The sequence below is a fragment of the Amia ocellicauda genome, chromosome 22, assembly GCF_036373705.1.
Source record: "Amia ocellicauda isolate fAmiCal2 chromosome 22, fAmiCal2.hap1, whole genome shotgun sequence".
In the NCBI taxonomy this organism is placed as follows: Eukaryota; Metazoa; Chordata; class Actinopteri; order Amiiformes; family Amiidae; genus Amia; species Amia ocellicauda.
In genome coordinates this window covers 91,693-104,222 of record NC_089871.1, presented here as the reverse complement: position 1 = coordinate 104,222, position 12,530 = coordinate 91,693, and the positions used below count along the sequence as shown (strand labels likewise).

Here is a 12,530-nt window from a genome sequence, read left to right as displayed (position 1 = left end):
ACAACACTCTCAGTCCGCCATGTCACCTCCTCTCCTCTCTATAGACCGACTGTGCTAACAGTATTGCACAGAAAAGGGGGCAGGCAAGGCAAATCAGTGTCAGAGCATTGCTATACACAGCACCCTGCATATGGGTTCATTACACCCTCCTGGTAATGAAAAGCATTTTATTTTTGCATGCTGAAAGTGTGTCATCTGCAGTTCTCTTTCAGCCAGAGTTGTCTAGCATGCCAATGTCAACACACCTCCACCTGAAAGAGAAATAAGGCCTGTACGTTTTACTGTTACATTTCTGTGACATCCAGCACGGTGTGACATTAATTAACGTCCCCGGCGTGCTTCATCAGAGCGGTCTTCCCAATACATCATCATTCTGGCAAATCAGTCATGGCGCACGCCGAGCAGGAACTCACTCAGCACATCGCCGCCTCTTTCAGAAATAGACAGGAAGGCACAGTAGCTGCCAAACCACTCAATAAGGCAATCAGGGACATTGATTGTGAAAAGAGTCACCCTTTCCTAAAGCACACAGATCAGCGTGAGGACTCGACACATCTACACAACATGAACAGGTTTATTGGTGGTGGTTGTCCTCTGAAACCACGTCTCCATTACAAAAAACATCGTTCACATCAATACAGCAATGCCTGCATCGCCACCCTGGTGAAGTTAGAGGTAACCGATTAGACTTCAAAGCAAAACAAATGTAGAAAGAAGCGAATGGCTGCCCTTTTCACAGGAGATATTAGCTTAGTGCGTCACCCCAACTGGGATGACATTAATAACACAAATGTGACGCAAGTTGTTGATTGTAATAAATGAGGCCTCGGCTAAAGCAGCAGATTTCATTGTGCCTTTATTTCCAAGAAGTACACTTTCTAATTTCCATCGTATTAATGGCATCGTTTGGCAAGATATGACAAGGTGTCTTGCTACAACCGGAGTTGATTGCGTCTTGATGTTTGAACACATGGCAGCAAGGAGACATGGCCCATGATCAAAACAAAACCAGTTTAGTTACTTCCTCATGACAAATGTTGATAGTAACAGCTGCATTAAAATGAGGTCTTCAATGTGTACAGGATACTGAACTGTCAGGCCACTATTGCTAACCTCTGTGTAACCATGCTGTGTATGAGGTGGACTGCTCTCCATGCCCACTATCAGGTGGCTTTGATCGCTGGTTCTCACACATGACACCGACAGGGAGCTCCAGATATAAACTATGTAAGAGAAAGAAATCACTGACCACAGGTGGAACAGAGGGGATCTCACAGCACTGTGTAAATAAATAAAGGGTTTAGGGTGACCTCTGGTGGGTGAGAAGAGTAACTGACAGTTTGGCCAGGACCTTCTGATGTAACTTCCTGCTTTCAGTAGAACATAAAAACATAACACAGTGTCCAATCGAGAGGAGGCCATCTGCCCCGTCATGCTCGTTTGGTGTCCATTAATAACTAAGTGATCCAAGGATCCTATCCAGTCTGTTTTTGAATGTTCCCAAATTGTCTCTTCAGCCACATCGCTGGGGAGTTTGTTCAGATTGTGACGCCTCTCTGTGTGAAGAAGTGTCTCCTGTTTTCTGTCTTGAATGCCTTGAAGCCCAATTTCCATTTGTGTCCCCGGGTGCGAGTGTCCCTGCTGATCTGGAAAAGCTCCTCTGGTTTGATGTGGTTGATGTCTTTCATGATTTTGAAGACTTGGATCAAGTCCCCACGTAGTGTCCTCTGTTCCAGGGTGAAAAGGTTCAGTTCCCTCAGTCTCTCAGTAGGACATTCCCTTCAGACCTGGAATAAGTCTGGTTGCTCTCCTCTGAACTGCCTCTAGAGCAGCGATATCTTTCTTGAAGTGTGGAGCCCAGAACTGTCCACAGTATCCAGATGAGCTCTAACTAGTGCATTGTACAGTCTGAACATCACTGCCCTTGTTCTCAATTCTACACTTTTGACAATATACCCTAACACTCTGTTTGACTTTTTTATTGCTCCCCCACATTGTTTGGATGGAGAAAGTGAGGAGTTCACATTGACTCCTAGGTCTTTCTCTTGCGTTACTTCATCTAGTTCTATTCCTCCCATAGTGTAATTATAGTGGACATTTTTGTTACCTGCATGTATTACCTTGCACTTGTCCACATTGAATTTCATCTGCCAGGTGTCAGCCACAACTGAATATTATCTAAGTCCCTTTGAATAGCCTGTGCTGCCGAGATTGTATCTGCTGAGCCACCTATTTTAGTATCATCTGCAAATTTGACTAGTTTGCTAACTATCCCAGAGTCCAGATCATTAATATAGATTAGAAAAAGCAAAGGCCCTAGTACTGATCCCTGTGGAACTCCACTAACAACCTCACTCCAGTTAGAAGCGACTCCTCTAATCGACACCCTCTGTTTCCTAGACATCAACCAGTTCATAATCCATCTACTTACATTACCCTGAATGCCTACAGCTTCCAATTTGAGGATCAGTCTTTGGTGTGGAACCTTATCAAGAGCTTTTTGGAAATCTAAGTATATCATATCATATGCTTTCACATGATCTACAGCTGCAGTTGCATGTTCAAAAAATTCTAATAGATTGGTAAGACGTGATCTGCCTCGTCTAAACCCATGTTGACTATCTCCAAGAATATGGTTTTCATTAAGATGCTCCTCTATTTTTTGTCTAATCATTTTTTCCAACATTTTACAGGTGATGCAGGTGAGACTGATTGGTCTGTAATTTCCTGGCTCAGTTTTGTCCCCTTTCTTGTGGATTGGTATGACATTTGCTGTCTTCCAGTCAGTTGGCACATCCCCTGTTCTAAGTGTCATTTGGAATATCTGAGTTACCGGCCTGTAAATAATGTCCCAAGTACTGTTGGAAATATCCCATCTGGCCCAGGTGATTTGTTTGCTTTTAATTCTGCTAGTCCCTTTAGTACCTCCTCCTCATTTATCCTGATCTCTCTCAGGGTGTGACTGGACTGGTTGTTAACTAGTGGCATGTTATCCGTTGTTTCTTTTGTAGAAGCCTGTTTGATGTTGTTGCTGGAGGAAGATTGTCTCCAGTGAAATCTGCTGTGGGGTGGGATGAGGTTCGTAACAGATAGGGGGGCACTGAACACAGCAATAGCCTGGGTGTTGTCCAGCACTCACTCACACACAGACACTCAGCATTTTAACATTCATTACCCCCGGATCCGCTCCATGCAGAAGGCAGAACAGAACCTCGTCTCTCTGTTCGACACAGACGGCCTGGAAAAGAAGAAAATGAGGGGTGATATGCAGGGAGGTGGGAGATCCCCATTGTGCTGCTCCACTAAGAGAAGCAATTTGAGTTTAAACTGATGGAAATAACTGCAAATGCAATTCTTGGACAGCAATACTGTAAAAATACAAATACATAGTGGCATGCAGTGAGGGCTTAATGTTCTGTAAAATATAGTGAAAGACAAGAGTGCCTGATCTCTCATCGGCGAAGCATCCAGGGAAATGCATGAATAAATATGCAGATTCAGTCATTGCCGTACAACATGGAGAGGAGTCCTGCCCCTGTAGTCCCTGCAATGAGGCTCAGCCCTGCGGTCGTCAACACCTCCATCCGGTGGACCTGGCCCTGGCCTGTCAGTGTGTGTGAGTGTGTAAGAAACAGTGACAGGATTATTTCACATGACTGTTTCAATCATGCACTTTGTGTTCATCGTTCACCATCATAGCTCTCACTTTAAAGTGTTTAAAGCCCCTGAAGCCCACAATGACCGGGTATAAGCATCGCCTCAGAGGAAGACTGCAACAAAGCCTTGTAGCTCTGATCTATTTTAATATATTCCGTTTAACCTCCTTCGGGCCCTTGTAACAGGGATGCTGCGTGTCGATTCCCCAGTTGTCCGCAAGGTATAGCTGTCGTGCTAAAGTCTGCGCCTCGCTGTGTAAATGTGGAGGGTCAGCTGACTGCGCTGCGGGTCGCTGATTGGAGAGACGTGTGCCGTAAAGCAGGGCGGAACGCTCTTCAAATAGGCGTGCGTCGGGAGGAGGGCTCTCTCTCTCTCTCTCTCTCTCTCTCTCTCTCTCTCTCTCTCTCTCTCTCTCTCTCTCTCTCTCTCTCTCTCGCTCGCTCGCTCGCTGCGGAAGACGAGCGGGTGTGAGCGGCCTGCCGGTACGTTTGTGAACGTGTTACAGATTTCTACTCTTTGCAGTTCCAGTGCAGCTCTGTTATTACAGATTAACAATGCGGGGGCTGTTTACAGCTGGTTTCCTGAACACGTGTTCACCTCCACGCACTCGGGGTGCCTGCTCCGCCCGGTCTCCTGAGGCCGGGTTAAGAGTCTGCTCCGCCCGGTCCGCCCTGCTCTTCTCCAGGGGAAGTTGCCCTGCTCTGTGGGTACACTGCCCGCCTGCGCAGGGCCAGAGAAGCGCGGGTTTAGCTTCCACGGCCGCACGCCATTGCGGTGGTGACAATGAGGCCCGCGACACTGCGGACGGGGCCCCGCTGGGGTCAGTCCGTGTGTGAGACTGAACAGCCACAACATGGCTGCCAGTTTGAAGCGTTTCGTTGGCTGTGGAGGCTGAGGCGTGAGAAAAGCCAAGCATGATCTCTGCAGATCACATGGTTAGTAATGAGTCGTGATACAACGCCATTTTAAAATAAAATACATGGTGTATATTAAAATCGGCACATGGCAGTGAAACACGGGTATCGAAAACTAACTGCGTGTACAGTGTATATGTGGATCCCGGGCCTGCGTCGCATGCGGGATGTCCTCGACCCGGGGAGGGATGGAGGAGCCGACTGTGCTTCCTGCTCCCTGCGCGGGTTCACAGAACCAGTACCGAGGGTTTCTGGTGCTTAATTTGTGACTTACTCTGGCTCTGCCCCTGTCCAGGTAACAATGAAGAATAAACGCCCTCCAGAGCGCCTGCTGAGACGCCAGCTGTCCCAGGAAACTCCTGATGCTCCTGCTCCTTCAGAGGTGAGGTTGTCTCCCGTCTTGAGCCGCTTCTTCAGCGACTGGGTGCCGAAGCACGACACCGGTGTGTGCCCAGATCCAGTGGGCCGAGGCCAGTGTAGTGCTGAGATCAAACCCTCCTCTTGCAACCCACGGCTGTGCCCCCCAGCAGCAGTGCTACTTATGAGGATGGACAGCTCTCCCCCTCGGGATGGGTCTTGTTGGTGTAGGAGACCCGCTGTGGCTTCATCTGTTGTTTCGTGTGCCAGGGGACTGATATTTTGTCTCCCTCTTCTCAGGTTGAAGATGTGAGTGGATTCCTGCTGGACTTGTGCAGCCTGCAGGTCAGTGGCCTTGTATGAAAATAAAACTGTAGTGTTCTGGGGAAGGGAGGGAGGGAGCTGGCCGTGTGCTTCAGCTGTGGTTCTGGTCAAGCCTGACTGACTCGGCTGGATCTTTGCCAAGTCTTTCATCCAGATGAGATGAGGTCAGCTGTGATTACAGCATTGTGATGATGATTGGCAATATGTTCAACTGCTCTGAGTAGACTGTGAATGACACTGAAGCCTTTCTGAACTGATCGGATGGGGGCAGCCCACGCCACGGCGTGTAACCAGCCTGCGGCCGACACTCTGGGGGTTTCCAACCCGTGGAGTCTTGTGTCGTCAATGAAAGGGTGCAGTGGTGTTAATTGCACATTGTTTTCTCTCGTACAGACTGTCCACTGAGGTCGGCCGTCACCACGAGCGAGCTGCTGCGAGAGGTAGGTTCAGCCTTGCTCTGCAGATGCCCTTACCCAAGGCAATGTCGTTTACAGTGCCATACAGATTTCCCAAATAAATGCAGAGTATGACTGCAGTACAGTTAATGTCAAATATAAAGCCTGTGGCAGTAATGACAGTATCCTGGTTGGATGGGATGAGGAATGTCTCGGTGTTCTGAGCTGGTCGAGGTCTATCCCGACAGCCCCTCTTCAGTAGGGGCTGCTCGTTGGAAATGCCTCGGAGATCAAAGCTGCGGTTTCGCTTTACCCACAGGACCACGACCGTTGGCTCTGTGGGATAAAACTGCAGGACAGCTGCTTCACTGGGCTGGTGGGAGCCATGTTTGTTCTCCTGGACAGAAATCTTACATGAACTCTTCTGCTTTTCATAGGTGCAGTAGCATGGACTGGCCAGTGGGTGGCTCCCAGGAGTGTTCTGTTGCCATCAGAGGTGAGAATCTTTCATAATGGAGTTAAAGCGGAGTGCCGGACTGTAGGAGGGGTGTGCTGGCTCAGCTGTACTTTGTGCGGGGGGGGGGGTGCAGTGCCGTCAGCAGCTGACGGTGTTGCGGAACGTGGGCCGCACTGAATGGTATCTGCAGGCAACCTCTCCCCTGGCTGTGCTGTTCATTACACAGTGCTACAGTGACTCAGCATCTCGCATCGTTGCTACCCGGGCCGCCCATGCCCGGGGGGCTGGTATTTCTGCTGAGACAGGGACTCCTGTGACCCGCCCAGCACTGCGGTGTGGGGCTGTGGCTGCAGCCACATGGGGCACAAGTCTAAGTGTGTCTCGTTCTTGCAGCTCCACCAGTGATCTGCTGGGACGGAAGGATGTGGTGACTGGATGGACACGGCTCTGGGTATGTAGCCCTTGGGCGAGCTTCTGGGTTACTGACTTGCTGGGTCGCTCCTGGCACGCTCTAGTGGTTCACGGGCCAAAGGATTGGGTTTGTGCAGGAACTCTGGCTCTGTGGGTCCGTCTTGAATTTCCGGTGCTGTTGATCAGTCGGTGTCTAGACCGCTGGTCTAGAACCAGCCTTCCCTTGCGCTGGGATGGCAATACTCCCCCATCCTGGCCTGGCTAATCATGGTTTTGGGATGCTCTTGATGTGGCACTGGTGGCATTTGAACAGGCACTGCTAAAACCCTCCTGTTCGGGGAGGATGTTGCCCCTCATGTCCTCCACGGTGTCTGGCCGCACTGAATGGTATCTGCAGGAAGCCTCTCCCCTGGCTGTGCTGTTCATTACACAGTGCTACAGTGACTCGGCATCTCGCATCGTTGCTCTCCGGGCCGCCTGTGCCCGGGGGGCTGGTATTTCTGCCGAGACAGGGACTCCCTCTGAGTGCCGGCTTCCCAGGAATCCGAGGGCTGTGGTGGCGGTGCATGGTGGCCCTGAGGAGCCGGCGCCCAGCTGTGTGGAGCTCCAGCTGCCGGTCCGGGAGGCTGTTGCGCTGTGGCGTTGCTTCTCCAATGGAGACTGGGGTGGCGGGGTCTGGGAGGTCATGTTAAGTGAAACCAACGTTTTATTTAATCTGTTTAGGTGCTGAAACTTGCCGACTTGCCTAGGGCTGCTGGGAAAACCAAGAAGCACCGCAGACACCAGTAAGTGTGGAGAACGGAGTTCAGGTGCAAAGTCCTGTCTTTAGTCCATTATTGGTCAAGGTCTTGTCTGACACTGGCGTAACATTTAGTCCAGATTTTAGTCGGCTCCTGTCCGACTCGGTTTGCGCTCGTCCTTGCGCTCCGGCCGGTCATATACCAAGGCGGCTGGGATGTGCAGTTCCTGGCCTGCTGTGGAATTGACCGGAAAGTAAACCCCATTCCAGCTGGACCAGGTGGGCCCTGTGCTGGCCTGGGCCACTGGGAACAGTCTGTGCTGAACTGGTTCGGGGGGGGGGTGGGGGGGAGTTGATGTTGTTGGGGATAGGCGAACTTTAATACTGGCTCTGCTCTTTTTAAAGGGCTGTCTGTGGAAGAGGGGAAGATCCTGGCTTTGACGACGGGACGCTGCGGAGCTGGGTAAGGAGCTGCAGGGTGTTCCTACGGGTCGCTTTCAAAGGGGGTCTGTCAGGCTGTCCTGCTGGCGACCCTTCACGCAGCGACCCCACAGTGCTGCCCCTGGAGGACCGACGCGGTCCGCCTCAGTGCGGGCTCAGCTCTAGCTCCAGGGCGACAAACCCCTCATCCATGTGAGACGGGACTTCCCGTGATCTCGTACGAGTCCCTGGACTGCCCTGGTCTGGCACATGCTCTGGGTGGGGGATGTACCTGTCCAGTCGGTTGGGCGGTGCAAGTCGGTGCTTGCAGTCCTTGTAGAGCACGACTCGTGAATTGAAATGCTGGGGATCTGCAGTACAGCTACAGAACCGAGTCGGCAACCAACTAATGTCTCTTCCATCTCTAACAGCTGTTGGCCCTGAAGCGTTCCGGTGTGGTTTCTTTCCACTGTGGCTGGATGCCAGTGATTCCGGCTCCCAATTCACATGGTGCCTGTACTACAGTCGCAGTCCCCACCGCTCCAAGCTGACTTGTTGACGGAAGCAGACCTGAGCAGCAGTGTAATTTGTTGGTCACGGTGACCGCAGTCAGCCGTTCTGTTCCCCATACAGGACGTCTGACACTGCCCAGCTTTCATATAAACGTGCAGCACAGGTTTTATTCTGCTGCCGTCTCTCCTCCTGTATAGAATCAATGATTAAACTTAATTCTCTGGAGCCGAGCCTCCGTTGCCCAATCGGACGAGCTTCCTCCCCAGCACTGCACACTGTGAATTAAGATCTGAATGCGATTTGCCTAATAAAATATGGAATTGTATACTGCTGCATTCTGAGTATTTCCTCTAAAGATTTGTGATTCCTTCACTGGGGGGCTACAGAAGGATGGCTGGGAATGGTGTGTCCCTTGTGAAAGGGGTTGGTCTGTATTGGAAGTAAAACTAGGGCTGTGCTGTTTTCCCCTATAGACTCCTGCCCTTCCTAGGGGTCAGTCGGGGGACCCTTGCCTGGTCCTGCAGGGCAAGCAGGTGTGGGAGTGCATGGAGAAGGCTGAATTGGTCTTGTCCCAAATTGGCATCCCCTGTGGTTTGGCTGTGCAGCTGTGTGAAAGGTTCAGTGCTGATTTGACAGGTGGCCCAAGGGTGACTGGGAGTGGAGGATCAGTCGTGCTTCCTCACCCTCCCCACCTGTGCTGTCAACATGCACTGGCCCAATCGGCGATTCCAAAACTTAAAGGATGAAAAACGCCTCAGTTTCTGCATCCCTGGTCTAACGGCAGCTGCAGGCTCTAGTAAAGGAGCTCCTGTGCTGCAAAAGGCAGATCTCTCCCTGCTGGATGGGCTATGAAGGGCCAAGTTCTTGAATCCTGGTTCTGACCTTCATTCTTCTGCCCTGTGCTCACTGACAGCACCTTGGCCTGCTATGACCACAGTAGGTTCTGCTGGTGCCCGTGGGGCTGTTCCAAGGTTGTGTTATGGCACTGGGTCTCTGCCCTGGTCCTGGGGACCCCCTGCCCTAGTGCTTTTCGTTCCATCCCAGTTCACGATGACTTCATTGAACGCTCAATTGCGCTAATTTGCTTCATTTGAATTTTTATATTGTGTAGCTTTCAAGATTAAGTTCCATCTACAGTTTCCTAATTAACATGAACTGTACAACGGTTTAAAATGCAAATTCTCAGATTAGGCAAATTATTAATTTGGGGTTCAATTAAGCACCCTACTGCTAATTAAGTAATTGAGAGCTCAGAATAAAAAACAGCAGGGCCGGGGTCCCAGGACTGACATTGAGAACCCCTGCGTTACCGGGTCAGAAACCAGATGTGCCCTTAATGGTTTCAGCAACTGGTTTTTCTGTAGTGACAGTGCAAGTTGGCACCCCCCCCCGATGTTTCTCTGGAGCTCAGTCGGCATTCAGAAAACTGGAAAGACATCCTCCCAGAATAAATATAGTTTTACAATCAACAAGTTCCCTTTGCAGGATCAGGGTGTGAGTGTTTCTGCTGGGTGGGGGACGCTGCTCAGGGATTTTGTGAGAGCGTGGGGTTGTGGTGGGGGGAGGGTTTGGCAGTGGGCCTGGGCAGAGAGCCGGGCCACAGCCGCGGCTGCCAGCACATTTCTGAGCCGAGGAGTAGGGCTGCTGTTCACAGGCCGGCGCTCTCCCGGGCGGGTCATGAGAAAGGGATTAGAGAGGCCTCCCTCCGCGCCGAGGCCGGCCCTGGGGGCCTCGCCTGCGTGGGGCGAGCACAGTGAGAACGGGTGTCTCGGGCACCACTGTGGCCGGCAGACTGAGCACCTGGTGTATCAGCACAGAAAGACGTTCTTCTGTTTCTTCTCCTGCGCTCTCATAGAGTCCCCCTAGTGCTTGCAACATAAGGCCCCCCGAGGCCCAGCCCGCTCTGTGGGGGATTTCATAAAGTGGTACAGTGTGCTTGGCTGGGGGCAGTGAAAGGGCTTTCTCTCTCTCTCTCTTGTTTTTTCCAGCATTAGTCTTCTTATTAAAGCCCTCTGTAAATAAGACCTGTTGCACATCGTCACTGCAACTGAAACTGAAGCCCCCTGTGAGAGCCCCCCAGCCATGGCCAGAGGACACCTGTAACAGCAGTCTGTCTCAGGACCCAGCTCACAGTTCGATCAAACTCTCTCTAAAGACACTGAAACGCTTTTCATTTCATTTACAAGAGACATGACCGCACACTTGATCTGTTTTGTGTTTTTTTCTTCACTCTGCGTTCTCGGGACACGGAGCTCCACGCAGACCCCCCATCCCTCTCCCAAGAGCTTCTTCTGAAGTGCTCTCGGCCAGGTGTGGGACAGGTTTCGGGTTTACTGGGGACTCGAACCCTAAACCTACCCCAGACCGAAATGATTTAACCAGTGTGCCGCCATTTTGCATTGTATTGCCCCAGTACGTTGCCTGCTCAGACCCCCAGCCTGCACTGCACCAGGCCCCTCTGGCACCGCTTTTGGGACCCTCTCATCTGAAGGCTTGAGGGCCGCTGTTTCTAGGAATCTCCCCCCATCCTCTTGCCAGCTCCACGAATCCCACTTCCAGGAATATATTTCTGGAGTATGGGCCACATGACAAGGGATTAAATGGACTTTAAACGGGTGCTCTGCTCTCACTCCCATATTGCTGACAGCTCCTGTATCCCCCTGGAACTCTTACCCTCCATTAATCCCTTTGGGGGGGAAGAAATGTAGACCCATCAACAATAAAGGCACCAGCTCATGCCGTTGGCTCGTCTGCGTCATGTGTTTGATCTGGTTTTTCTGTTTGTTTCCTGATTATTTGCATGTCGATTCAGGTCAGTAATGCAAAAACAGCAAACAGGAGGGGTTGTAGTTATTCTAAATATGCTTTTAGCAATAAAATGTAATATTTCTGTTATTGTGCGATTATTTGTTTATCCGTTTATTCTGCTTGGATTATTCCAGTCTGAAAGCTTGTGAAAACAGCACGCGGGGGGGCAGTGTGGTAATGTTTCAGTGCTTCACAGTGATGGGTGAAAACAGCCCAACAGACAAGAAGCAACAGTAGGGAATCTGGCTACACATGGATAAAACAGCCTCTCTCGTTCTCGCTTCGCACAGCAAGATGGCAGGCTGCTGTCGGGGACCGTGTTCCCTTCAGGAGTCCCTAATGAAGAATGCAAAACATCATGGTTACTCCCACCCCCAACACACACACAATCAATCTCCGGCACCATCGCCTGCCTGCGCTTGCAAGGAGGAGACTAAAGACTGCTTGTTGTTCCCCGGCCGCTCGCAGGCAGAGCCCTGGTAACCCCCAGCGATGGCCTGTGAATTATTAACCCAGCGTCTGCTCTCCTTGCGAAACCCGTGCCCAGCAGTGCAGGGAGAGTGAGAGGGAGAAAGGGAAAACGAGGGAGAGGGAGAGGAGGGCCAGCGCAGGGCAGTACACCCCAGAGTTAACATTGAGTGTCGTTGAGATGGCACAAAAAATATTTATGGGCAACTGATCATGGAAACGCCTGTCCTCTGCCTGGCTTTGCATGTTGTTCTGTCTCTGGCACGTGATCTCCATGTTAAGACCACCCTCTTTAACACGCCAAAGCCCCGTTGCCCACATGGCACACAGAGCAGGGTTCGGTCAGTTGCCTGCGACGGGTCACGCTGAGCTAGTTTGGCACCATAATAAGCTGCTTTTTACCTATAAGCATTTTACCACAGCACTCCTGGCTTCTTGCTCGGGGGGTCCACTCTTGGGGGTTTGGATCGGGAGAGCTGTGCGGGAGGTCGTGTCCGGGGCTGGTTAGCTCTGCAGCTGAGAGGTCCAGGGCCGAGAGCAGGGGCTCCAGCAGAGGGTTCGATTCGCAGATTACCTGTGCAAGGGGTTTTGTAACTGATTATTTCTTTCCTGATAAGAAAACCACAACGGGAACGGGAGATCACAGGAACGACAGCAGGCATGTTCAGCTTTTGTGTGTGTGTGTGTGTGTGTGTGTGTGCGCGTGGTGGTGGGGGGGCAGCTGCTGTCGAAAGCAAATAAATCCTGCAACTGTGCGGTGAAAAGGTCACACGCTGCAGGAGAAGGCCATGGGGCTCATCCTTGGGCTCTGAGCACTTGTCATTAGTGCGGCTGGGCTTCGTCCCTCCTCCTCCTCCTCCTCCTCCTCCTCCTCTGTGTGTTGCCTGGCTGCTGTATCATTTATCTAGCCCTTCATTAATCTAATGAGCGTGGAGGACTTTGCTCCTGAATTATTAATACAGCCTTGTCCCGACATGGTCCAGCCTACATGAGCTCAGCGAGCCGCAGGTGGACGTTGACTGCCACAGAGCAATAAGAGCCGCTGATAACACTGTTGTCTACGGGGC

General features: G+C 51.3%; 1 long non-coding RNA gene and 2 other non-coding genes across 4 annotated transcripts; all 3 read left to right on the top strand.

Moving 5' to 3' along the window:
• The first annotated feature begins 4,064 nt into the window (after window positions 1-4,064).
• Window positions 4,065-8,512, top strand: LOC136718111 (uncharacterized). Of its 2 annotated transcripts, none has more exons than XR_010805257.1 (9): window positions 4,065-4,139; window positions 4,867-4,953; window positions 5,229-5,273; window positions 5,646-5,692; window positions 6,085-6,143; window positions 6,498-6,555; window positions 7,239-7,300; window positions 7,660-7,717; window positions 8,106-8,512. It is a non-coding gene; the product is annotated as an uncharacterized LOC136718111 (long non-coding RNA). The 2 variants fall into 2 exon arrangements; XR_010805258.1 differs by lacking the exon at window positions 4,065-4,139 and adding an exon at window positions 4,190-4,592.
• On the top strand, window positions 5,876-6,009 carry LOC136718631 (small nucleolar RNA SNORA18). The gene has a single exon (XR_010805302.1). It is a non-coding gene; the product is annotated as a small nucleolar RNA SNORA18 (small nucleolar RNA).
• LOC136718623 (small nucleolar RNA SNORA8) lies at window positions 6,892-7,029 on the top strand. Its single transcript, XR_010805295.1, has one exon. It is a non-coding gene; the product is annotated as a small nucleolar RNA SNORA8 (small nucleolar RNA).
• Window positions 8,513-12,530: the final 4,018 nt, after the last annotated feature.